Here is a 24,236-nt window from a genome sequence, read left to right on the forward strand (position 1 = left end):
CTTCCCCACAACCTTCCCCAAGGCTGCTGGCTTGCAAAAAGGAGGACACAGACCTCTGATTTCCCTTCCTTCCCCACAACCTTCCCCGAGGCTGCTGGCTTGCAAAAAGGGGGACACAGACCTCCAAATTCCCTTCCTTCCCCGAGGCTGCTGGCTTGCAAAAAGGGGGACACAGACCTCCAAATTCCCTCCCTTCCCGACAACTTTCCCCAAGGGCTTGCAAAAAGGGGGGCACAGACCTCTGATTTCCCTTCCTTCCCCACAACCTTCCCCAAGGCTGCTGGCTTGCAAAAAAAGGGGACACAGACCTTCGATTTTCCTCCTCTCTCTCCTCCCTTCCTTCTCCACAGCTTTCCCAAGCCTCACGGAGAAGTATTACTGTATTGACCTGTCTACACATCTACCTAGGATTTTGGAGCCCATTTTTAGGCTTACATTTTTTACATGTAGATGAGTATATACGGTATATCAAAAATATCTTTCTGAAAATTATCCCAGCTGCTACACACTCTTTTACAGCTGCTTATCTCCAAAGGTAGTTACTAGCATGAAAAGTAGTAATTTTTGGCAATGTTCTCCATTGCCCCATCACCCATGTCACTTTTTTTAACATGAAGTTTTACATGAACAAGTCAGCTCTAGTAAAAGTTAGAATCAGCTATTGAAACCAAGATCCTGGTTTGATCCTGGTATGTCGCATTTACTACTACATAATGTGGGAAGGGGAGATGCTTCCTTCGTCGAGATACAAGGTTGAAAATCTTCTTTAGAGTTACAGGAACATGTTACTGGTTCTTAGCAGCAGGATGCTCAAAGAAGTTCTTGCTTTAATGTATACTGATGGGTGTGTATGCAAGAAAAGTATGCAAGTATATCTCTTGCTGTTTCCCTGTGTGCATGAAATCAAGTCAAAAAGGAGTCTGTAAGCACACCTACAACTGTCAATGTCTGTTACAATAAACTGCTTTCAGTGAGAATACTAACAATTTAAACTAGTAATAAAGATTACAGAATAGATTGAAGTCTTCAGAAATGGAACATTTGAAAAAGGTTTTTATAAACCTTTATTCAGTTTGGTCCAGTCTATTTCATGGAATCATAGAGTTGGAAGAGACCAAGAGGGCCATCCAGTTCCCTTCAATGCAGGAATAAAAAAACCACAGCAATCCAGATAGATGGCCATCCAGCCTCTGTTTAAAAAAACCTCCAAAGAAGGAACTTCCTCTACAGTCTGAGGCTGCCTATTTCCCTGTTGAAAGCTCTTACTGTCAGGAGGCTCTTCCTAATGTTGAGGTGGAATCTCTTTTCCTGAAGTTTGAATTCATTGCTCTGTGTCCTAGTCTCTGGAGGAGCAGCAAACAAGCTTGCTCTTCCTTCCATATGACATCCTTTCAAATACTGAAACATGGCAATCATGTGACTTCTTAATCTTTTTGCCTTTCTTAAACATACCCAGCTTCCTAAGCCTCCCAGGGCATGGTTTCCATACCTTTCCCCATTTTGGTCGCCCTCCTCTGGACACATTCCAGCTTCCACATCCTTCTTGAATTGTTGTGTCAGAACTGGACATAGTATTCCAAGTAAGGACTGACCAAGGCAGAATAGAATGGCACTATTAGTTTACACTCCTGCTAATGCAGCCTAGAGTCATATTGGCTTTTTTAGCTGTCACATCACATTGTTGACTCATGTTCACCTTGTGGTCTACTAAGACTCCTAGATCACTGCATTGTTCAGTCTTTCGTTTTGAATAGATGGCGGTTTCCTGTAATGAAATTTGGCTATGGAGGGAGGAGTAGTTGTAGAAAGAACGGAAGGAGAAATGTAAGGGCTTTGTGTGGTAGACAGATAAAGCTGTAAGAGTTATATTGTTTCTTAAACATCTTTGAAGTCTGAATATGTGCACATTTAAGTAAGTACATCATGGGGTGCTGCTGCTTTTTGATGCACCATCAGGTAAGTTAGGCTTTTGAGACTAGTTTTTGTGCTCTGAAGATGTGTTAATAACTATTCTTTTCATAAATGCATGACTATCAAGTTTTAATTAAAAGTAGACTTTACACCCCATAGGAAGGATGCTTCTCTGAACAGGCTTCATTTATTGTGGTTCTGTAGAGTTGTACTGTAGTTTTATTATGACTGTCATTCACTTACTAATAATCATAGTATTAAAGTGATAAAGTAGAAGATGGGCATCATATGGTTATTAATCTGTCAAGTGCTTTTTTTTTGGCTGTGTGCAAGTGCAGGGGGGTGCAGAGGGTGCGGATTATACCCCTTAGGAGAAGTGATACCACTGTTCTCCAAACATCTGCTTTTGGGCAGAAATGAGTTATAGCATTTGCCGGCATCCCTTTAATACTCTAAAGAGGTGGTGTGAGTGGAGTGAGGCTTAGTGGAGGAAAAAAACAAGAGATTTTTTAAAAATATAAATTTTAAATTTCAAATTTTGATTCTTTAAATTAAATTTTAATTCTTTAATTCAGTTTATTAAAACAGATATCGACACTTGTGGGTATGTAAATGTTAAGAGATTAAACAGGCACCATTGCAATCAAATTTCCTGACAAATTTGTTCCTTTCAGTTATGTGGTTCTTTTCAGTGATTTGCTGGTAATGAACCATAAATACCTGACCCTGCTTACAGACTCCTTTATGAGCTGATTTCATGCACACAGGGAAACAGCAAGAGATATACCGTATATACTTGACTGTAAGTTGAGAAATTTGTGCCCCAAAATGGACTCCAAAATCCTATGTAGACTTATACATGGGGCAATACAGTAAAATAGTAAGCAGATGTGAGTAAAAGAAACTCACCGGAGGAAGGGTGACCAAGCAGAGTCCTCCCATGTGGAGCCTGGAAGGAGGGGTTTCAGGAGAGGGCTCTGCCTGGTCAACCTTCCTCCAGTGAGTCTCTTTTATTAATCCTCCTATGCCCCTAAGTTTTACCCTCAACTTAACATAAAATTCCCTGATTTTGGCCCCCAAAGCTGCCCTCGACTTATACACAGAGTTGACTTATACTTGAGTATGGTACTTGCTAATACAACCACCTCTGAATATTCGTTGCCTAAGAAAACCCTATGACATTCATGGGGTCGCCATACATTGACTGGCCTCTCAAAGACACATGTATATACACCATCACTATATTCTTTCTATTGAGCTCTGACAAATTGGTTTTGAGTGATTTTGGATCTGGTTGATCTTAGTGAACAGTTCTTGTCTTTAACATCACAACTTCTAAAATGATACACCAATTGAGATTTTGAATTACATTTTATGTTAGTCTACCTATTTTTATTTTCCAGTTATAAGATACACTGAATACGCATGAGTTGAAAAATAACTTAAAATTCTAAATATATATTTACAATCAAAGCTTGTTGGTTTTGGAATTCCTAAGAGCCCAGTCTAGTTCTGGTTGCTGTTGTAACATACTTTTATGTTTCTGCTTTCTGATATTTCCATTTGTGATCAAAATTTTATTTCAGCAATAATAATCTGCAATGTTTAAGCATCTGCTAAAAATGTATTATTCATGGATTTACATTGGCAGCTATCTTGTAAGCCAGTGAAATTGTGCTCTTAGCTTATATGTGAGTGATATTTGCGATTATAATATATTTGCATTAGATATAAAGATATTCATGAAAGATATTCGTGGTTTAGAAAATAGTTCTCCAAATTCGATATAAGCTAATTATCATAATGAGCCAGCTTGTTTTCCTTTGATATAAATGTCTAGTTGATAAGTTACTGTCCTAAGGTATTCCATTAAAAAAAGTAGAAACCTCCTAAAAATCCATCCTGTAATAGTTTGAATGGTATATGAAAGTGAGATGATGTCACAAAGTGATATTGTTTAGCTGTTTTTAAGATTTGCAGTAGTCATAGCAACAATTGCTCAGGATAAATTTGCACCGTTGTTTATCATGATTAATCAGGTTATGATTAATTCATTTATTATAATAAAAATTGTATTCTTCTTTTGTATAAAATATTCAAGATGACTTTCAGTGAGAGCCTATTTCAGTCCTCTTCCAATTCCTTTTTCTTAACTACTGTAAAATTGATTCTCTGTCCTGAATCCAAAAATGCTAACTGCAAGTAGTATAACTGAATTAATGCAAACTTGATATGCTAACTCTTAACTGCAATTTCTGTTGACTCAGTGTTTCTACTTTAAATAGGGCTAACAACTGGATTTAAACTGCAGTTATCTGCATCTTGTTGATGAAGTATTGAATTCCCCCACCCTTGCTGTTCAACAGTGAACACTATATGATTGTTTTATATTCAAGGTTGTAATTGGCAGCTTCTAAACAGTATCAGGGCTCAGGATGGCTGCAGGATTGGTCCCTAAACATCTAATAATATAATAATAATAAAATTTATTTGTATCCCGCCCCTCTGAGAACAATCGGGGCGGCTAACAAAGTTAAAAATACAGAACATATAAAATCCCTGGTACCCTCCCCTCCTTAAAAAAGTATTAAATCCAATGCAATATTAAAAACAAACAAACAAGTTAAAAACTGTCCAGAAGGTCAACAACATCACACCAGCAAACAATCAGTGGGAGCAGCAGTATCTTTCCCAGACGTTTTTCTAAGGCTGGGTTCTCTATTCTGGAAAGGCCTGCCAGAAGAGGTCCGTCTTAACAGCCTTTTTAAAGCTGTCTAAGGATGTAAGTAGGCGGATCTCATCCGGCAGGCCATTCCACAGTCTGGGGGCGACAATGGAAAATGCCCTCTGGGAGGTAGTCGAAAGCCTAGATTTTTGTGGCTGAAGTAAGCCTCTCCCAGAAGAGCGGAGTGCGCGGGGAGGGTTAGGGGAGAAGGCGGTCCCGAAGATAGTTTGGACCCAAGCCATTTAGGGCTTTAAAGGTGATAACCAACACCTTATACTGGGCCCGGAAGCTAATGGGCAGCCAGTGGAGGGACTTTAGAACAGGGGTAGTATGGTCCCTCCTGGATGTTCCAGAAATTACTCTGGCTGCCATATTCTGTACTAGTTGCAGTTTCTGGACCAAGCACAAGGGTAAGCCCATGTAGAGCACATTACAGAAGTCTAGACGTGAGGTTACCAGCGCGTGCACAACAGTCTCAAGATCCCTTATTTCAAGAAAAGGGCGCAGCTAGTGTATCAGCCGAAGCTGATAACAGGCGCTCCTGACTGTCGCATTTACCTGGTTCGACATCAGGAGTGATGAGTCAAGGAGCATCTATTTCCAGACGCTTGCTTTAGATCTCTGATTCATACTTGAAATGCAACCTCTACTGTAATTTTGTGACAGATGGACTTAGATCTTAAAATGGAAAATGAAATAGAGGTGGAGTAGATCATAGTGACATCACTGGGAGAGTGTGGAGGTGCAGACCATGCTGAATGACACCTTCTTCCCACTGCAGGGTGTGTGTACGGTGCTGCTGCCAGGGCCCACCAGTGCTCTGATGCCAGTGTTTTTAAGGGAGTCAAGGTGGCAGAGAAAGAGGGACAAGTGCAATCTCCTCCCTCCTTTCCATGGTGCAAGGGTTGCCATAATTGTCCACTAAAACCTGGGACAAAATGTAGGACAAAATCTAGACCAAACTGTAGGACAACTGCAGGACAAAACTCGGCCCAAAATGTAGGACATGAGTGAGCCAAGGCACCAGGGAAGGAGTGAGGAGTGCCTGCATGGTTGCCTCTCCTCCCCCAGTGCCTTGGATTGCTTGCCCGAGCCAAGCAAAGCACTAGAGAAGGAGGGGTGAGTAGGCAGGCAGGCAGGCCTCCTGCCTTCTCTGGTGCCTCAGCTGATTTGACTGAGCTGGCCAAGACATTGTGGAAGGAGGCACACACATGCAGTCAGGCACCCTTCTTGCCTTCCCTGGTGCCTCATTTGCCTGGCAGCCCCCCTGGTATCCTTGGGTGGATGTTTAGGCAGCTGGCTGCCCCCCAGCAGTACCAGGCACCGGCTCTAGGTGACAAGAACAATAGGGATGCCACTGTATATGTGACTAATTCACTAATTTTCTGCTGCCTTGGTGCTTTTACTTCCTGTTTGACACAGAAGCAATGAGGACTACATCTATGATTACATCAATAAATACAATGGGCCCTTGGTATCTGCTTGGGTTTGATTCCAAGGCACCCCCTCCCCCATGGATACTAAAATCCATGAATGCTGAAGTCCTATTATAAACAAGGGCTTAGTAAAATGGTTCCCCTTATATAAAATGGCAAAATCAAGGTTTTCTTTTGTTAATATTTTCAAGCCATGGATGGTTGAATCTCTGAATGCAGAATCTGTGGAAACTGGGGAATGACTGCATATCCCACTTTTCAGTTTTTATTAAGACTTACTGAATTCCTCTTACATTAAAGCAAGTAAGAAATGTGCAGTATTGTTGGCAATTGAACTGTTCAGAATTTAGCAACCAATAACACATTTCTCCAAATTCTTGAAACCAGCCTGTCCAATAGGATTAGCACTGAGAATATTAGGTGGTGATGAAAACCTGTTGTCAATTAGCTATGGTTGTTGTGTAACTTCAAGTCATTACTGACTTATAGCAACCCTAAGTTGAACCTATCATGGGGCTCTTTTTGTAAGATTTGTTCAGAGAAAATTTGCCTTTCCCTTCCTCTTTGTCTAAGAGAGTGTGATTTGCTGAAGTTCACCCAATGAATTTCCATGGCCAAGTGGAGATTCTAACCCTGATCTTCAAAGTCATAGTCCACCTCTCAAACTACCATGATGGCTCTTCACCTGTACCCATATACATGTACAAACATAAACACTCCTATCCTCTCCACATAGTTCTCCCATCCACTGGGACTCTCCATTGAGACTGTGACTTATCTACTAGTAGGAACAACTAAAGAATAATATTGGAAGGCAAGGAAGCGTCACATCCCAGCTAACCACCTGGATTGTGGGCAAAAAATGACTGGGCATCCATTGGGTTCAGAGTCTTCACAGAGAACAGAAAGGGCTGCCTGTGGTCCAAGGAGCCCTTAGTAGCTTTGTTGGAAAAAAGTTTATTATTATTAATAATAATAATAATAATAATAATAATAATAATAATAAAAATAATATATTTATAAAGTGCTGTAAATTTATAAAATGCTGTACATAAAATAAAATAAAATAAAGGCCTGCTAGTGGCATACATTCTACAAATAGCAATGGAGATTAATACATATATTAAAATTAGAAGCTATAAAATAAACAACAAAGACTAACAATCATGATATAATCTTACAGGAGGCAGTAGTTGAAGCAGGCAACATGTATCAGCACCATACTGCATAACTGTTGACTAGATAGCAACTGCTTGCCAGGAAGACTGATTTACCCATACCTTGTACCTTACTATTTTATGATAAGAATTCTCTTCCTCCTTAGTTGTCCTTGTTGTTAACTGCTGTTAAGTTGATCTTGAATCATGGCGGCCCTGTGGATGGGACTTCTCTGAAACTCAATGTTCTCTGCTATTCTGCTCTGGTCCTGTGGCCTGTCTGATTGAGTCCATCAATCTGGCAAGTGGTCTGCCTCTCTTTCTGCTGCCTTCTACCTTTCCTAGCATTATTGTCTTTTCTAAAGATTCATTCCTTCTCATGATGTGGCCAAATTATGATAGCCTCAATTTAGTCATCCTGAGTTCCAGGAGGTGGTTGGGCTTGATCTGTTCTAGAACCCATTTGTTTGTCTTCTTGGCCATCCATGGTATTTTCAGCACTCTTCTCCAGCACCACATCTCAGATCAACTTTCTTCACTGTCCAGCTCTCACATCTGTACAATGGCATGGACTATCCTCACTGTAGTGGCCAGAGTTATATCTTTACTCTTTAGGATTTTCTTTCATAGCTGCCCTTCTCAGTCCTAGCTTTCTTCTAATTTCTTGACTGCAATCTCCATTCTGATTAATGTTTGATCCATGGTATGGGAATTTTTTTTACTATTTCAATTTTCTTGTTATCTAGGATGGATTCTTGTAGATCTTTTGTGGTCATCATTTTTGTTTTCTTGATCTTCAGCATCAAGCCTACCTTGGAACTTTCCTCCTTGACACTCTTAAATAATTGTTCCAGGTCTTTGTTCATTTCTGCCAGTAGTATTGTGTCATCAGCATATTTTAGGTTGTTAATATTCCTATTTTCGATCTTCATTCCTCCTGCCTCTGAGTCCAATCCTGCTCTGTGTACAATATTTTCTGCATACAGATTGAATAAATAGTGATAAAGTGTGCAACCTTGCCTGACTCCTTTTCCAATTGGGAAGTATTCTTAGTTTCTTGTGGTTTTTTTCGGGCTATGTTTCCATATTCTGGCAGAGTTTCTTCCTGACGTTTTGCCAGCATCTGTAGTTGGCATCTTCAGAAAATGTTTGCCTGGAAAAGACTTGGCTATATATATTGTGTGACCTGGAAAGGCAGGAGTGATTTGCATGTATATTGTTTGTTGCTAATGGCAGTCCTCAGGGTGTGAGGGTCTGCACAAGAGGACTGATGTCTGCTTGATTAGTGCTCATTGTCTGCTGGGAAACCCCTGACCCTGGGAGATTTCTCATTTGCATTTGTTGAATCTTCTTCTTGCTATCTTTCAGGACTGGTAGCCAAACCTTGTTTACTATAAGGGATTCCTCTTTCCTGTTGAAATTGTCCAGGTGTTTGTGGATTTCAATGGCTTCCCTGTGTATCCTGACATGGTAGTGGTTGGCATAGTCCAGAATTTCACTGTTTTCAAACAGTATTTTATGCCCAGGATGGTTTGTAATATTTTGTTTCTTCATACTCAGTTCTGACACCAGCCTCTTGTCCTGGGTACAAGTTATGTATAAAGACAGTCAAATGTAGTGGAGCTAACTTTTCTTTGAGAGCATTCTATCATTTTTTGTGGTCTATGCAGTCAAAAGCTTTGCTGTAATCAAGAAGACGCATGCAAAATAGTATTATAGATGTGTGTAAATGGCTCCACCGGGCAAGTGACTTATAGGAGGCAGTTGTGAGACCACTCATAACAAAAAGCTTCCCTAGACCTAGAAGCTTATGTCAACTACAAACCAGTCCCAAATATTAATAATAATAATAATAAGTTTTATTTATAGACCGCTATTCCGCGTTGATCATAGCGGTGTACAAGTAAAAAATTGCAATGACAAATACAAAGTACAATCAAAATATTTTAAAAAGAAATAATTGATATTAATTTAAAAAGAATGTTGTCTTCCAGGCGAGACCTGTTGTTGCTGGCCTGCCTCTCTCCCCCTCAAGATGGTGGTCAGGAGGAGGGCTCTTTGTCTTCAGGCCAGGCCTCTCTCCCTCAAGATGGTGGGTTGGAGGAGGGCCGTTGTCGTCCAGGCCAGTCCTCTCGCCCCGCAAATGGTGGTTGGCAGGAGGGCTCTTTGTCTTCCAGGCCAGGCCTCTCCCCCTCAAGATGGTGGTTGGAGGAGGGCCTTTGTCTTCAGGCCGGCCTCTCTCCCCTCAAGATGGTGGTTGGAGGAGGGCTCTTTGCTTCGGCCAGGCCCTCTCTCCTCAAGATGGTGGTCAGGAGGAGGGCTCTTTGTCTTCAGGCCAGGCCTCTCTCCCCTCAAGATGGTCAGGAGGAGGCCTTTTCTTCAGGCAGGCCTCCTCCCCCCCAAGATGGTGGCAGGAGGGCTCTTTGTCTTCAGGCCAGGCTCTCCCCCTCAAGATGGTGGTCGGAGGAGGGCTCTTTGTCTTCAGGCCAGCCTCTCTCCCCCAAGATGGTGGTCAGGAGGAGGGCTCTTGTCTCAGGCCAGGCCTCTTCCCCTCAAGATGGGGTCAGGAGAGGGCTTTTGTCTTCAGGCCAGCCTCTCCCCCTCAGATGGTGGTCAGGGAAGGGCTCTTTGTCTCAGGCCAAGGCCCTCTCCCCTCAAGATGGTGGTCAGGAGAGGGCCTTTGTCTCAGGCCAAGGCCTCTCTCCCCCCAAGATGGTGGTCAGGAGGAGGCTCTTTGTCCTTCAGGCCAGGCCTCTCTCCCCCCAAGATGGTGGTCAGGAGGAGGGCTCTTTGGTCTTCAGACCAGGCCTCTCTCCCCCTCAAGATGGTGGTCAGGAGGAGGGCTCTTTGTCTTCAGGCCAGGCCCTCCTCCCCCCCAAGATGGTGGCAGGAGGAGGCTCTTTGTCTTCAGGCCAGGCCTCTCTCCCCTCTAGATGGTGGCAGGAGGAGGGCTCTTGTTTCAGGCCAGGCCTCTCTCCCCTCAAGATGGTGGGTCAGGAGGAGGGCTCTTTGTTTTCAGGCCAGGCCTCTCTCACCCCAAGATGGTGGTTCAGGAGGAGGGCTACTTTTTTTTCAGGCCAGGCCTCTCTCCCCTCAAGATGTGTCAGGGGAGGCTCTTTGTCTTCAGCCAGGCCTCTCTCCCCCTCAAGATGGTGTGTTGGAGAAGCCTCTTGTCTTCAGGCCAGGCCTCTCTCCCCCTCAAGATGGTGGTCAGGAGGAGGGCTCTTTGTCTTCAGGCCAGGCCTCTCTCCCCCTCAAGTGGTGGTTAGGAGGAGGGCTCTTTGTCTTCAGGCCAGGCCTCTCTCCCCCTCAAGATGGTGGTCAGGAGGAGGGGGCTCTTTGTCTTCAGCCAGGCCTCTCTCCCCCTCAAGATGGTGGTCAGGAGGAGGGTCTTTTGTCTTCAGGCCAGCCCTCTCCCCCCCTCAAGATGGTGGTCAGGAGGAGGGCTCTTTGTCTTCAGGCAGCGCGCTCTCCCCCTCAAGATGGGGTCAGGAGAGGGCTCTTGTCTCAGGCCAGGCCTCTCTCCCCTCAAGATGGTGTCAGGATGAGGGCCTCTTGTCTTCAGGCCGACCTCTCTCCCCCTCAAGATGGGGTCGGGGAGGGGCTCTTTGTCTCAGCCAGGCCCTCTCTCCCCCTCAAGATGGTGCTCAGGAGGAGGGCTCTTGACTTTTATGGCAAGGTACTTGGATCTCTGACAGCTAGATAACTCCAACCTTGACTGAAGTTGAATGATATTAATTTTCTGGACCCATTCCAATCTAGCTTTTGGCTTGGTTTTGGCATGAAACAGGCACAGTTGCACTGCTAGGCAGAAGGAAGATGGATTTCAAATGCTCCCCCCCCTTTCTTTTGTTTTCTTTTGTTTTTTGTTTTTGTTTGTTTGTTTGTTTGTTTTTTTTTAGTATCTTTCCATGCTCTCAAAAATATTATCTAAGTATTCTTTGGGTGAAAGTGTTCATTGTGCTTCAGTGGTTTCTTATCTGATAAGTAAGTTCCAACCATCCTATATGGTATTTATCGTAGAGGATGCCACAAAGTTCAGTTTTGCTCAGTACAGTGGATCCTTGTTATACGTTGAGGTTTGGTTCCAAGATCCCCCGTGTATAACAAAGTCTGTGTATGCTCAAGTCCCATTAAATATAATGACATAGCAAAATGGTGCCTCTTATAAAAAATGGAAAATCAAGGTTTGATATTTGAATTTTTTTTTAACATTTTCAAAACATGTATGCTTGAATCCGTGTATAAAAAATCCGTGTATAAGAAGGGCTGACTGTAACTGTATAAAACTGTAGAATGGACTAGATACTTCAATTGAATTATACTGACTGTGACTTAGATCTATTTTCTTTTTCATTTAATTAAAGTGTAGCAGTGGATGTTATTTGTGGTTTTTTTTTTAAAATAAGCTTGGCTCATTAGAAGGTGATGGCTAAGAGGCTTATAGCTTTTGGAGTTCTGTGAAATCCAGAAAAAGTGCAGGAACGTTAGACAGGAAGCTAAAGGATAAGTATTTTTTATGCTGTTCTTGACAAACAAACCCAAGGAAAGTGGGTGAAAAGTCACAAAAAATGAATCATGAAATTTTTTTCCATTTGTGCCTATTTTTGCTTTATAATAGCCATTTCTTTTTAATACTTCTTTGCAAGTTGCAATACTAAAGCCTTTGGCAGTATTTCAGAGATCTAGGAGATCTAGTCATGTCATTGCTGTTCTACAGCTGTCCACATTACAGGAAATAACTTTTGTCTTTGTGACACATCTTTGCATTTCCTCTGCTGGTTACTGTGCTTTGTGTGTACTGTGTCCTTTATCAGCAGCTTAAACCTAGTGACAAAGCTAAAATAGGCTTCATTTTCCAGTTATAATTATTTTAATTCCTGTAATTAAAGTACTTTTAACATAAATGGGTATCTTGTTTTAATTTTTGTTGAGATAACCAATAAGAGCATAAAAAAGGAGGGGGGGAAGGAATGGGGAATCACCTTTAAGACTATAGCCAGCCCTCCATGTCCATGGATTTTTTATCCACAGATTCAAACATCCACGATTTGAAAATATTTTAAAAATACATAAATTCCAAAATGCAAATCTTGATTTTGCCATTTTATATAAGGATCATGATCTTACTATGGGCCCATACAGACAGGCCAAAATAAAGCTGTTTCAGGTCACTTTGGAGGTATGCTGTTTAAATGATACATGTGTCCTAGGAGTCCGGAAGCCATGCTAAAGCCATGCTCCAGTCTTAGGAATGGACTGTGGCTTTGTCGTGGCTTCCGGACTCTTAGGACACATGCATCATTTAAACAGCATACCTCCAAAGTGACCTGAAGCAGCTTTATTTTGGCCTGTCTGTATGGGGCCTTAACCATTATATGTAAAGGCACTTGAACATTTACAGATTTTGGTACCCCGGGGTGTGTGTGTGTGTCCTGGAACCAAACTAAAGCAGATACCAAGGGCCTACTGTAATTTGTTTTTATTTTCACATGAGCTTTCATGGATATAAACCCAGTTCTTCAGATGCAGTGCAGACTGTTATTAAGGCCTCAGGCAGAAAGTGTATCTGTGCACTGGTGTTAGTGGGACAGAATTTAATAGGATCCACAAAGAAGCAAATCATGTCCCTTGCCCTAAATTTTAAAAGGGGTGGGCTAGTTAATATGGGTCTTTCAGGTCTTTAGAATGGTCAGTTAGCATTGATGTGTGAAAGCAATAAATCTGCTTAAGAAAAGTCAATTCCCCTGGCTTCAAAACTCACTCTGAGAAAATTTGTAGAATCATAGGATTGTAGAGTTGAAAGAGATATGGGCAGAAGGGAGTACTCTTATATTAATATATGTATTGCATTCACACATCAGCACTAACTGGCCACTGTAAAGATCTGAAAGGCCTGTATTACCTCACCCAGCCCTTTTGAACATTTAGGGCAAGGTACATGATTTACATATTTCTGGATCCTATTACATACATTCTATCCCACTGCCACAACTCTATAAATAAGCTTTATAGACATACTTTAATCTCATGAGCTCTATGATGCTATGGTATAATTTTTTATAATTGGAATGCTAAGATCCACCACTTGAAACCTGATTCAAGAGGCTTATGCTTAAATTACAGAATTCCGAGCCCACTTTAGGATAGCAGAACTTAATAGTCATTCTTCCACACAAAAATCTACTCTTGGTTGTACTAAGCCTTCTTTTTGTCAGCAGTATAAGTTAGGCAAAATTATTTTTATTGTCCTTATTAAAACATTTGAAAGTCAGAAAACTTTGCTGAATTTTTTATTTATTTGTCGTAAGTTTTAAAGAAATCTAACACATCTTTCCCAGAAAATCTTCTTTGCTTTGAACTTGTCTAAGCTTATGTGACAATTGTGTTGTAATAATAGTAGTTTATTTGTGGGTAATTTTGAAAAGAGTAAACAGTGATTAAACTTCTCTGATATAGCTCCAAAGTGTGTTGGGGAGCATTTCTATAAACACATACTATATATACTCATTTTCCTGTACAGGAAGAGAGAAAAACCAGTGGCTGAGAAGCCATTTTCATTGGGCAAATCCTTTTCAGATTTGGAGTGCTTTTGCTCCGGAGTGGTGGGGCTTTGTGAGGCATTGGGGTAGAGTTAGCAGCCGAGCTGTTTTTAACTGATTTACCATTTTGGTCACCCTCCCCTGGACATGTTGCAGCTTGTCAATTTCCTTCTTGAATTGTGTCCAGAAGTGACACAGTACTGAAAATGCTGGTTGTGACCTATAAAGTCCTATATGGTTCAGGTCCAGGTTAGTTGGCAGACGGTGGGACAAAACAGACTGGCAAATAAAGCTGGCTTCCTGGCAGTGTGGGGGCATAGCATTCAGATAGCAGCATGCCACTGGGATGCCGAATGGCTGATCGCACATTATTGCACTCTTTTCCCAGAACAAAAGGGTGTGGCTTTGTGCCGCTTCTTTTTGTGCCAGGAAAATGACAGGTTGGGGGCATGGCATACGCTTGCCGCGGTCCCAATCCGGCGCTCAAAGGGGAGGTGTTAAGCTTCCCCATTATCACTGTCTGTTTTCCGCCTGCATCTCCCTATATGAGCTGGTCTGGGCCCTGAGATCCTCAGGAGAGGCCCTTCTCTCAGTTCCACCATAATCACAAATAACATTGATGGATACGTGAGAGAAGGCCTTCTTGGTGTATGCCCCTAGACTGTGGAACTTCCTTCCCAGGGAGACCAGAATGGCTTCTTCTTTATTGCCCTTCCACTGACAGGTTAAAACCTTTTTATGCAGGCAGGCTTTTATAACAGAGTGTTTTTAAAGGACTGGCTTGGGTGTTGTATCATTTTAAGTGTTTAAATACCACTTTTTTATGTTTTTAATTATATTGTTCTTTAAATGTTGTGCAAATGTTGAGTTGAAACATAAAAGATAAATGTTGCATGCATTCACATGTTAGTTTACCAAATTTGGGGTAAATAGTGTGTGAGCTTTTGTAGAAACCAGTGATACTCTCTAGTTGCAAAGCCTTTTATTGCTATTATAATGTAGAAATATGCAAAATAAGGACTTAATTATTTTGTTGTACTATTTTCTGCTACTAAACTCTTATTTTAAAATTCTGTTTTTAATAGAAAAAGCGCAAGCAGAGCACCCAAGATGAAGATGCAGTCAGTGTCTGCAACTTCGACTCAAGTGTGAGTAATCTATTACCTGTTACTTAAATGTTATATACACAGTAAGTTGCTAATGTGGAGGTATTGCTGGCCATCAAGTGCCAGACTGTTTATGTATGTCATGACGGTATGTTCTGCTTTGCATGTTAAAATATTGCTAACAATCTGTTCTATTTTTTAGTCATGTTTTATTCAGAGAAGCGAGTGTATACCCAGGAAAGCAGTGCAGATAAAACAGTATTGTTATCCAGATTCCAGTTGATGGATAAAAAGATTGCCTTAAACCTCTAAGTAAAAGATATTAAGATACCAAAACAATGATAAAATATGAAACCAAATGTATAAATATATTTATATGCCTCATTTGATTGCTTTCAGTTTTTACTTAATGATAAGTTGTACTGCCATAGATAAATGGTGAATTTTCATATTTATTGCTGTGCTGAGACCTTGCTGGATCCCTAATGAAAACATACTTTCTGGTTAAAAGTTGAACTTTTTATTACTACAAACCGAGTCACATATAAAGCTAAACCATCATTTATCAGTACAAGAATGAACCTAGCTTCCTGCCCCCGCTCCTCAGCACAGGTTTTCCACAGGAAATCTATTATGGGCATTTCCAGACAGTTATTCATGTTAGAAGCTAAGCAAGCTTAGAGTTTGCATACTTTCCCTTTGCTTATGGTGCAACCAGGATGACAAAGTCAGAATCACCTACCACTTTAATATGGTTAATGGGAGAGAATTAAGACAAAACTGGCTTATTTTCAGAAAAGACTAATCAAAGTTCAAATAATAATAATAATAATAATAATGATAATTTATAGCCCGCCCAATCACAAGGAATCTGGGCAGGTTACAGCAGTAAAAATACAGAGAATACAATAAAATAAATTACAATAAATTAAGATAAAAGAGAGCGACATAAGTCACAGAATTCACAGCTAGACCTGATGAAATTGGGCTTGTCTTTTTCACTCCCTCCCAGGTCTGATGATGACAGTTGACACAGAGGCTCTTGTTCTTGAGGAAAGAATTTAATTTTAATTAACTTTAATTTAATTTTTCTCATTAAATTTAAGAGAAGAATTGGTGGACAGAGTAACATGAGTCACAGTAAATGGGGAGAGGAACTAGATAGTGAAGGCCTGCTGGAAGAGATCCATCTTAAGAGCCTTCTTAAAGGCTGTAAGAGTAGAAATGTGACGGATCTCCTTCGGCAGGTCATTCCATAGCTTTGGAGCAGCGGTGGAGAAGGCCCTCTGGGCAACTGAGGTTAGTCTAGATTTTTTTTGGCTGAAGAAAATTCTTCTCCGAGGACCTTAGAGTGCATAAAATGCTAATGTGTGCCAAGTCTAAAGCACAAAGTTCCTGTCTCTATGTGGCCACACTGGAAGAAGGAGAGGAAGAATATCCCATTTTAGCATTAGGCCTGAATGCAGCCACTGTCTTTACCTCAATTCTACTTTCTGCTTTCAAGTAGATCTTTCTAATGTGGCAAACTACTCAGAAGTAAGATCTATTGCAAGGTTAGAAAAGTTTGTTTTTGTAGAGCCAATATTCTCTTGGGAAAATATGTCAGAGGCTACAGGCAGACAGCAAGTGTTGATGAAGCCAGTGATGGATGGGACAAGAGTCAAAAGTAGTCAAGCCACCCCTTCTTTTTCTCTTCCCCCCACCCCCAAACTTTCTTTCCAAATCTCTCTCTGCCACTTATTCTCCCCCCCCCCTTTCCTTCCCTACTTACTAGGCTACTGGGAAAGGGACAGATTATTCTTAAATGACTAAACTGATTACTTCCAGGAGACTTGCAAAATTAGGCCAAGGGTTTTATGAGATCAGTTCAAAGCTTACAGTTTGCACACTTTATCCCTAAGTATCTACTAAAATTTTCTCCCAGGTAAGTGTGTGCAACATAATAACAGCTTAAATTACTGTCTTGTTCAGTCCTTGACTTTGTAAAGAAAGGCAAAAGCTTTAATAAATGTATTATTGATGCTAAATCTGTTGGACAGTAGTAATACCAATGCAATAGATCTATCAGTATCTGTTTGCTCATAGGTTGTGATTTTTCTAGAGGGTGTTTAGATCCAAATGCAGAGTCAGGGAAAAAAAATAAGGTGATGGGGCAAAGTAGGCACCAGGAATAGGTCCTGGCAGGCCTCTGATGCTAGCCCTAGTTTTCATCAAGCTGGATTGGACTCGTCCATAAGACATTTTGAAAAGAATCTCATAGTCCTAAGAGGTTTGTTGGAACCAATGAGTCTTAAGAGTGTAATGAAATCATGTTCTCTTCCAGTACTGCATATTCCCCAAATGTCACTGAACACACAACCATATGTGCACATCTGTGTAAATACAGCTTTAATAAAGAAAAATTGAGCCATCCTGTTTCCAGCAATCTTACTCCCACACTGTTAATGATAAGCTAATTACAAGAGTTAGGAAACTGATCACATTTTTTTCTTGCTCATCACATGTGATGTAAGTGCTAAAAATGTGTATGCATTGGAGAAGACTTACCAGTTGCTTGACTAATTTATTTTATTTAGTCCATTGTACTATCAGTATGATAGTATTTATCTTACACTATTCTGTATCAGTAAAAACATGATGTTCCATAACATGTAAGGATTTTTAATTCTTGGAAAGCAAGTGCTCTGCATGATTCGTAAGGGAGGTTTTCCAGAAGTAAGCAGCTACTGAAATATCTTTTAAAGCTTTCTTATAGATGTTGCTTTATAAATCTTAGAATCATAAAATCATAGAGATGAAAGAGACCACATGGACCATCCAGTCCAACCGCTTGCCAGGCAGGAACTCACAATCAAAGCACCCCTGACAGATGACCATCCAGACTCTGTTTAAAGGCCTTGAAAGAAGGAGACTCCACCACCCTCTGAGGGAGTGTGGTCCACTGTTGAACATCTCTTACTCTCAAGAAGTTCCTCATAATGTTTAGGTGGAATCTCTTTTTCTGTAGCTAGCACCCATTGTTCTGGGTCCTATTCTCCGGAGCAGCAGAAAACAAGGTTGCTCCATCCTCAATATGACACCTCTTCAAATACTTAAACAGTGCTATCATATCGCCTCTTAATTATTTCTTCTCCAGTCTAAACATACCCAGCTCTTTAGGTTTCTCTTCATAGGGCATGGTTTCCAGACCCTTCACCATTTTGGCTACCCCCTTCTAGCTTGTCAACATTCTTATTGAATTGTAGTGCCCAGAACTGGATACAATAGTCCAGATGAGGTCTGGCCAAAGCAGAATAGAGTTCCGTCCCGTGATTGAGACACTATACTTCTGTTGATGCTTTTTTAGCTGCCGCATCACACTGTTGACTTGTGTTCAGATTTGTGGTATACTGGGACTCCTAGAACCCTTTCACATGTTGTCTTGTTAAGTCAAGTGTCCCCCATCCTATATTTATGCATTTCATTTTTTCTGACTAAGTGCAGTACTTTACATTTCTCCCTGTTGAAATTCATTTTGTTAGTGTTGACCCAGCTTTCTAATCTATTAAGGTCTTTTTGAATTGTGATCCTCTCGTCTGGGGTATTAGCTACTCCTTCTAATTTGATGTCAACTGTAAATTTGATAAGCATGCCCCCTATTCTTTCATCCAGGTCATTGATAAAGATGTTGAATAGCATTGGGCCCAGGACAGAACCCTGTGGCACCCTGTCCAAGATGAAGAGGAGCCATTGTTGAGTACCCTTTGGGTTCGACCAGTCAACCAATTACAAATCCACCTAACAGTTGCCTTAAAGCATGTTATTATTATTATTAAGATTTATTTATAAAGCGCTGTAGGTTTACAGAGTGTTAGATCTGTCATCATTGGCTAAATATGCAAGCTCTGTTTTTCAAAATTATTTCAGTTTTATTGGTGGTTATCCTGTTGAAATCATAGTACCTTTCAAAATAATGAAGCTGCCTTAGGATGTGTTTCAGGCCGAATTGTATAAGGATAGATTTTTTAAAAAAAATTCAAAGATAGTGTTTATCCATAGTGTACAAGTAGTAATAGGAAATGGATGGGGTGAGGAGAATATATAGAGATCTGAGAGTTAAAGGGCCAGGTCTCATTTAGATTTCCCTATTAGCATGGTCTACTTGTAACTCTTTAAAACCAGTATAGAAAGTGGCACAATACCAAAAACCTGAGAAGAGCCCTAATGGATCAGACCAAAGGCTTATATAGTTCATCATTCTGTCCCCATAGTTGCCAGGGAGATGCTCCAAGTTGAATCCCCCAAGTGATGTTCATGTTATGAGGGGGGAGAGGGGAGAGGGGAAGGGAAGGGAACTATCAAATGCCAAATAAACTTTTGTTACAGAATCATTTATTTTATTCATTTATATAGTGCCATCAGTGCATTACAGAATGCAAAAGGAAAGGCCTCTGCCCCAAGAAGCTAGACTTCACGTGACGATGAGAAAGAACAAGCAGGAAAGGGAGAAGTGAAGTTGCTGGAATGGTTAACTTTACATGAGAAGCAGTGAGTTAGCATTGTTTTGATTGTAAATCAGTTGCCACATCATAATCAGTTGCCACATTACAAATCAGTTGCCACATAATAATCTCTTGCAGATTAACTCTAAAAATGAGATATTGTACATCCTTTTTGTTTGCAAATAAATTGTATACTAATTTGTGGGCATGCACCCATTTAGGCATGTACACACACACACACACACACACACACACACACCCGTCTTCCAATCCAGAATTTAGAAAGCTGCCAATAAGAAAATGTCACTAAGAGAATATTCACATGTTGGTTTTAGTGTGGTGAAGTGAATAATCTCATTCACGCATCCTGGGTTTGCTACTCACGTTATGGAACTGCATTGATCCGTATCTCTGTGAGTTCGGTCGTTCACATGGGCAAGTATTTGAATAAAGATGGAATTGACAGTGCAAATGCATCAGAACTCTTTTTTTGGTATACAGCATTTTATCTCGGGTCTATTCGCATCACTTATTCACACTACTGACAATGTGGATCTTTTTTTAAAAACTCGGGGGGGGGGACTGATATTGATTATCCTGGATTAAGTGGGTTTTTTGACAAACCCCCCCCCCCAAAAAAAACTTAATTGGCTGCATTTGGGATGCGTGGCATCACATCGCTCCTCTGGCACTGTGTCTAGATGACACACTTCTCTCCAAGATGAAGAGGAGCTATTGCTGATCACCCTTTGGTAGGTGGGTGTATGAGTATAACAGTCTAATTCTCAGTGTTAATCACAAATATAGTAGAAGCATTGAATAAATGGAATTTACAGAGGTGATGATGTACATAGGCAGTGATTAGATTTAATGGGCCTATTCCAATAAATAGATTTAGGTTTAAGACTGCAGTGGAAGCATACTCAGTTCATGAAGCTTCTTTTTATGAAGGATTTTAGGCACACATGGCCACTGGCTGGACAAGAGACTAAACATTTCAGATTGCTTACAAAAGATTTAATGGAACTAAAACATATGTACAACATTGAGCAGATAAACTTTGCCAGGAGAGAGAGCAAGCAAGGCAAGAGACAGGAAATAGCTTTAAGGAGTTCTCAAGGTTCCTCCCATTTCTGTAGGGTATCGTTTAACCCTTTGTGTTCAGATTTGCAGGGATTCAGCCTGAGTCCTTCAACAGAAGCCTTGACGCATTGCTCATTTAGATTGCTACAGTGAAATAATATATGCTAAAAGGGAAAAAAGGAAAGACAGACATTTATGCTTTTTGAAAGTAGTTTTCAAAATGGTTTGTAGAAAGTCCCACATATTTTTGTTTGCTTGTGCAAAGCTTATCTGACCTGTTTGTTTCATTCTATATATCCTTAGTTTTTTTTTGGGGGGGGGGTAATTTATGAATATTCTTCCTGTGTTATTTATCCCTCTCTGGTCCCAAATGTTCTGCTATAGAAGTAATGGGCTTGAACACATCTTCAGGAACTGTATTGACAATTGACAAAATTAATCATGGGTGGGAATCATATGGACCTCTTAGCATCCCTACCCAGTCTAGCCAATGATGAAGGAAGCTGAGAGTTACAATCTGACTACCTCTGGAAGGCCACATGATTCCCAATTCTGTGGTAGATGATGGTAACTTATCTATGCATGTTATTCAAGAGAGATTTTATCTCTGAAATATATTGCTATATAGCATTGCAGGTTGGCTTCAGAGGTATTGGAATAAATATGGATTATTTATTATTTTTACCATCTTTTAATACTGTTTCTATCAATTAAATATTACAAATGAATGGGCCCCATTTATGGGAATAGGTTAGGTTACTTTAAACCCCATATATTCTTTTTAATTTTTCTATAGACTCTAAAAATTAGTGAGCTCCAGCCACAAACACTGAGGGCCCTGGTTGTCATTTGTCTGAAACAGAACAAATTACAACATTTGACTGAATTTGTTTGGTAGAAAATTCATTTACAAATTTAAAAAGATGTGGGGTTATTGCATTCTTCAAAACATTTTTTCATATAGCTAATGACTTTGTATTGTACATGGGTGGAACACTTTCCAGTTAGCCTATATATCTGTCCACACTTCATGTCCCTGTATAAATATAGAATTGTAAGACATAATGTATCCTGGTAGTGCCAGACTGTCTACTGTTTTCCATAATAGTCTGTCATAAGGGATAGTTTCCTGTCAGTCTTTCACAGGATGTGCTGAAGCGTTGCTCATACTTAGTTTGGAGCAGCAGGGATACTTCACGTCAGGTTTTTTTTTAGGTGGAGGAGAAATGGAACAAAACTTTAACTAATTTGGCACCTTTTGTTTTTATTTGAATGTATTATAGTTGATTTATTTATTTATTTAGAGTATTTATACCCCACTCTTCAGCCACAAAGGCTCTCAGAGCAGTTTACAAATGGTTAATTAGACGGTTCCCTGCCCTCAGGCTTACAATCTAAAAAGACATGACACACAAGTTGAAGGGAATGGCATTGGGAAAGGGAATCAGGTCCAGCAATTATTTTCTCCCTCTGAGGCCTGGACCATGGCATGGGGACTGGAGGGAGGGCTCTGCTTTTAATGTAGGCCAGGCCCGATGGAACTAGGCCTTGCATCTCCCTCTGCGTTTGGATGGCACCAGATGGACTGAAGTAGGGCTCTGCTTCTTAGTCCAGGACAGACCCAATGGAACTGGGCCTGCATCTCTCCCTAATTCTTCCTAATTCTCTGCATCTTGAGAAATTTAATTCACTTAAGATGCTATTTTCGTTATTAACATTAGTACTGAGAACACAAAAGGCAAGTGGTGTGTGTAATGTCACCTGACAAAAATAGCAGTTTGGGGTATTTGTTCCTTGCCTTGACAATAAACACTGACACTTAAACACCTTTTGAACAGGTGGATTTTGTGCTAAACCTGGACTGCTGCAGCCCCTGCAGGTATCTAATATAAAAAAATTAAAACACAGCTGTATTGTTGTGATTTGTTGTTCTGTGAAGCACTTGGCATTCTCTACTAGGATTCCATGGCATGTACATAGCCATTGAAGTGATATCACATTACCATAAAGAGTAACATAATGGTATTTGCCATTTGGGTGAAATATAAAAAGGTATTCTACCATATGTGTGTGTGTGTGTGTGTGTGAGAGAGAGAGAGAGAGAGAGAGAGATTTAATGGATTTAAAAATAAATATATAAAATATTTTATTGGATTTTTAAAAATATACATACAAAGAAGAAAGAAAAAATAGAAAAGGATAAAAAGATAAAATAAAAATAAAGGGGCGAAGTACATCCATTTACAAGTACTTACCATCTCTCTAAGAATACATTTTTTTGAAATTGATGTCTGTGAAAGGCATGTCTCATCATGACTAAAGCAGTAAGATCTAACTATTGAACAGTCAATGGTGAATGTTTATTTTTCCACCCTTGGAATATGAGTCTTTTCCACCAGCCATTGTTACTCAGTAACCTACTCCCTCTGCGTTGGCTGCATCATCATCATCATCATCATCATCATCATCATCATCATCATCATTTTGATGATGATGTTGTCTGTCTGGTGTGCAGTGAAGAATTAGATAGACACTCTTGAGAAAATAGCATATACATGGTTAAAAACAAAATAAAATCCACTAATTTCTGTTGAATCTGTTGTTCTGAAAATATACTCTTTCAGTATGCATACATGCACACACACACACTGCAGAAATATCAACATTGAAGGTATGTTACTTGTTTTGTATACAGTAGAGTCTGTCTGCTTATTTTTGATGGCCAGTCGCTAAACAGTATATCCATGCTCAGTGATGTACTCCTGACAAATCCCACTGTAAGCACACATCCCTCCACATTTTAGGACTGGATTATAAAATACCACTACTGTCCAGATTCTCAGCAGAGAATGCCCTTAATTTTTAATTATGATCTGTTGCAATGATATTAGTCCAGTTACAAGTGTGATTAATTTTGATGCTATTAACTCTGTATATACATACTTTGCACACATACTCATTCAGAGCTTGGATGAATTTTGATAGCTTTAAGGATTGAATTCAAACTGGATATGAGTTAGAGTGTTAGTAATGCTGCCATTCCTCTGACCTAATTAAGGGTAATAACAACTTGATTGCTAAATTCTAGCAAGCTCATATCAGAAAGATCAGAAGGGATTAACTTTACCTGATTACTGGACTTGAGATAATGAAAAACACACTGTTGCTTCTTTTATGTTTGATTTAAATTTAATGCTGTTGCCCAGTAGCAGAAAAGTAAATGTAAACCTTAGGCAGTGGGGTATATATTCATGAATTATGTATGTTTATCTCTGTCTAATACAGACTTATGTTCATCTGGATTCAGAATTTATAGTAAAGTCAATCTGTGTAATATATTTGTAATCCATTTTACTGTTTCAACTTTATTAGCTACAGTTTTCTAAAAAACCTGATATGCTTCTTACACTGAACCTAAAATACGAAATAGAGAACAAAGTTGTGTAATTGTATATTGTGATTCAGTATATATACCAGTTTGAACAGTGACTGAAAAGACACTCCAAAGACACTTTCCCCTCTGAGATTGTAGGCAAAAGAAATTATGGCATCTAGTTTAGCAAAGACACAGGAATTTAATGAATGTTTAGTAGTATAAACTAGGACATTATTTACTCCCTAATTTATTGCAGGAAAGCAGGGTTAGAGATGTTAAGAGTATGAGATTTGATGTCTGAACTACTTTTAATGGGATGTGATTTACCTGTATGCTGATTCCAGCAGTCTGTTCAAGACTAAAGGCTGAAAGAGATGGCAAGGATGGGGCAGTATGAAGCCGCCCCACCCAAAGATGGA

The 24,236-nt window shown here is 40.1% G+C and overlaps 1 long non-coding RNA gene across 1 annotated transcript in view; it reads left to right on the top strand.

Moving 5' to 3' along the window:
- The window catches only part of LOC121923748, a 40,424-nt gene extending 20,606 nt beyond the window's left edge, over nucleotides 1–19,818 (top strand). Inside the window, exons 2-3 of the long non-coding RNA XR_006102457.1 lie at nucleotides 14,857–14,919; nucleotides 19,270–19,818. This is a non-coding gene — a long non-coding RNA (uncharacterized LOC121923748). The remainder of the gene's footprint in view (nucleotides 1–14,856; nucleotides 14,920–19,269) is intronic.
- The last annotated feature ends 4,418 nt before the right edge of the window (nucleotides 19,819–24,236 follow it).

Source organism: Sceloporus undulatus, chromosome 2, assembly GCF_019175285.1.
Source record: "Sceloporus undulatus isolate JIND9_A2432 ecotype Alabama chromosome 2, SceUnd_v1.1, whole genome shotgun sequence".
In the NCBI taxonomy this organism is placed as follows: Eukaryota; Metazoa; Chordata; class Lepidosauria; order Squamata; family Phrynosomatidae; genus Sceloporus; species Sceloporus undulatus.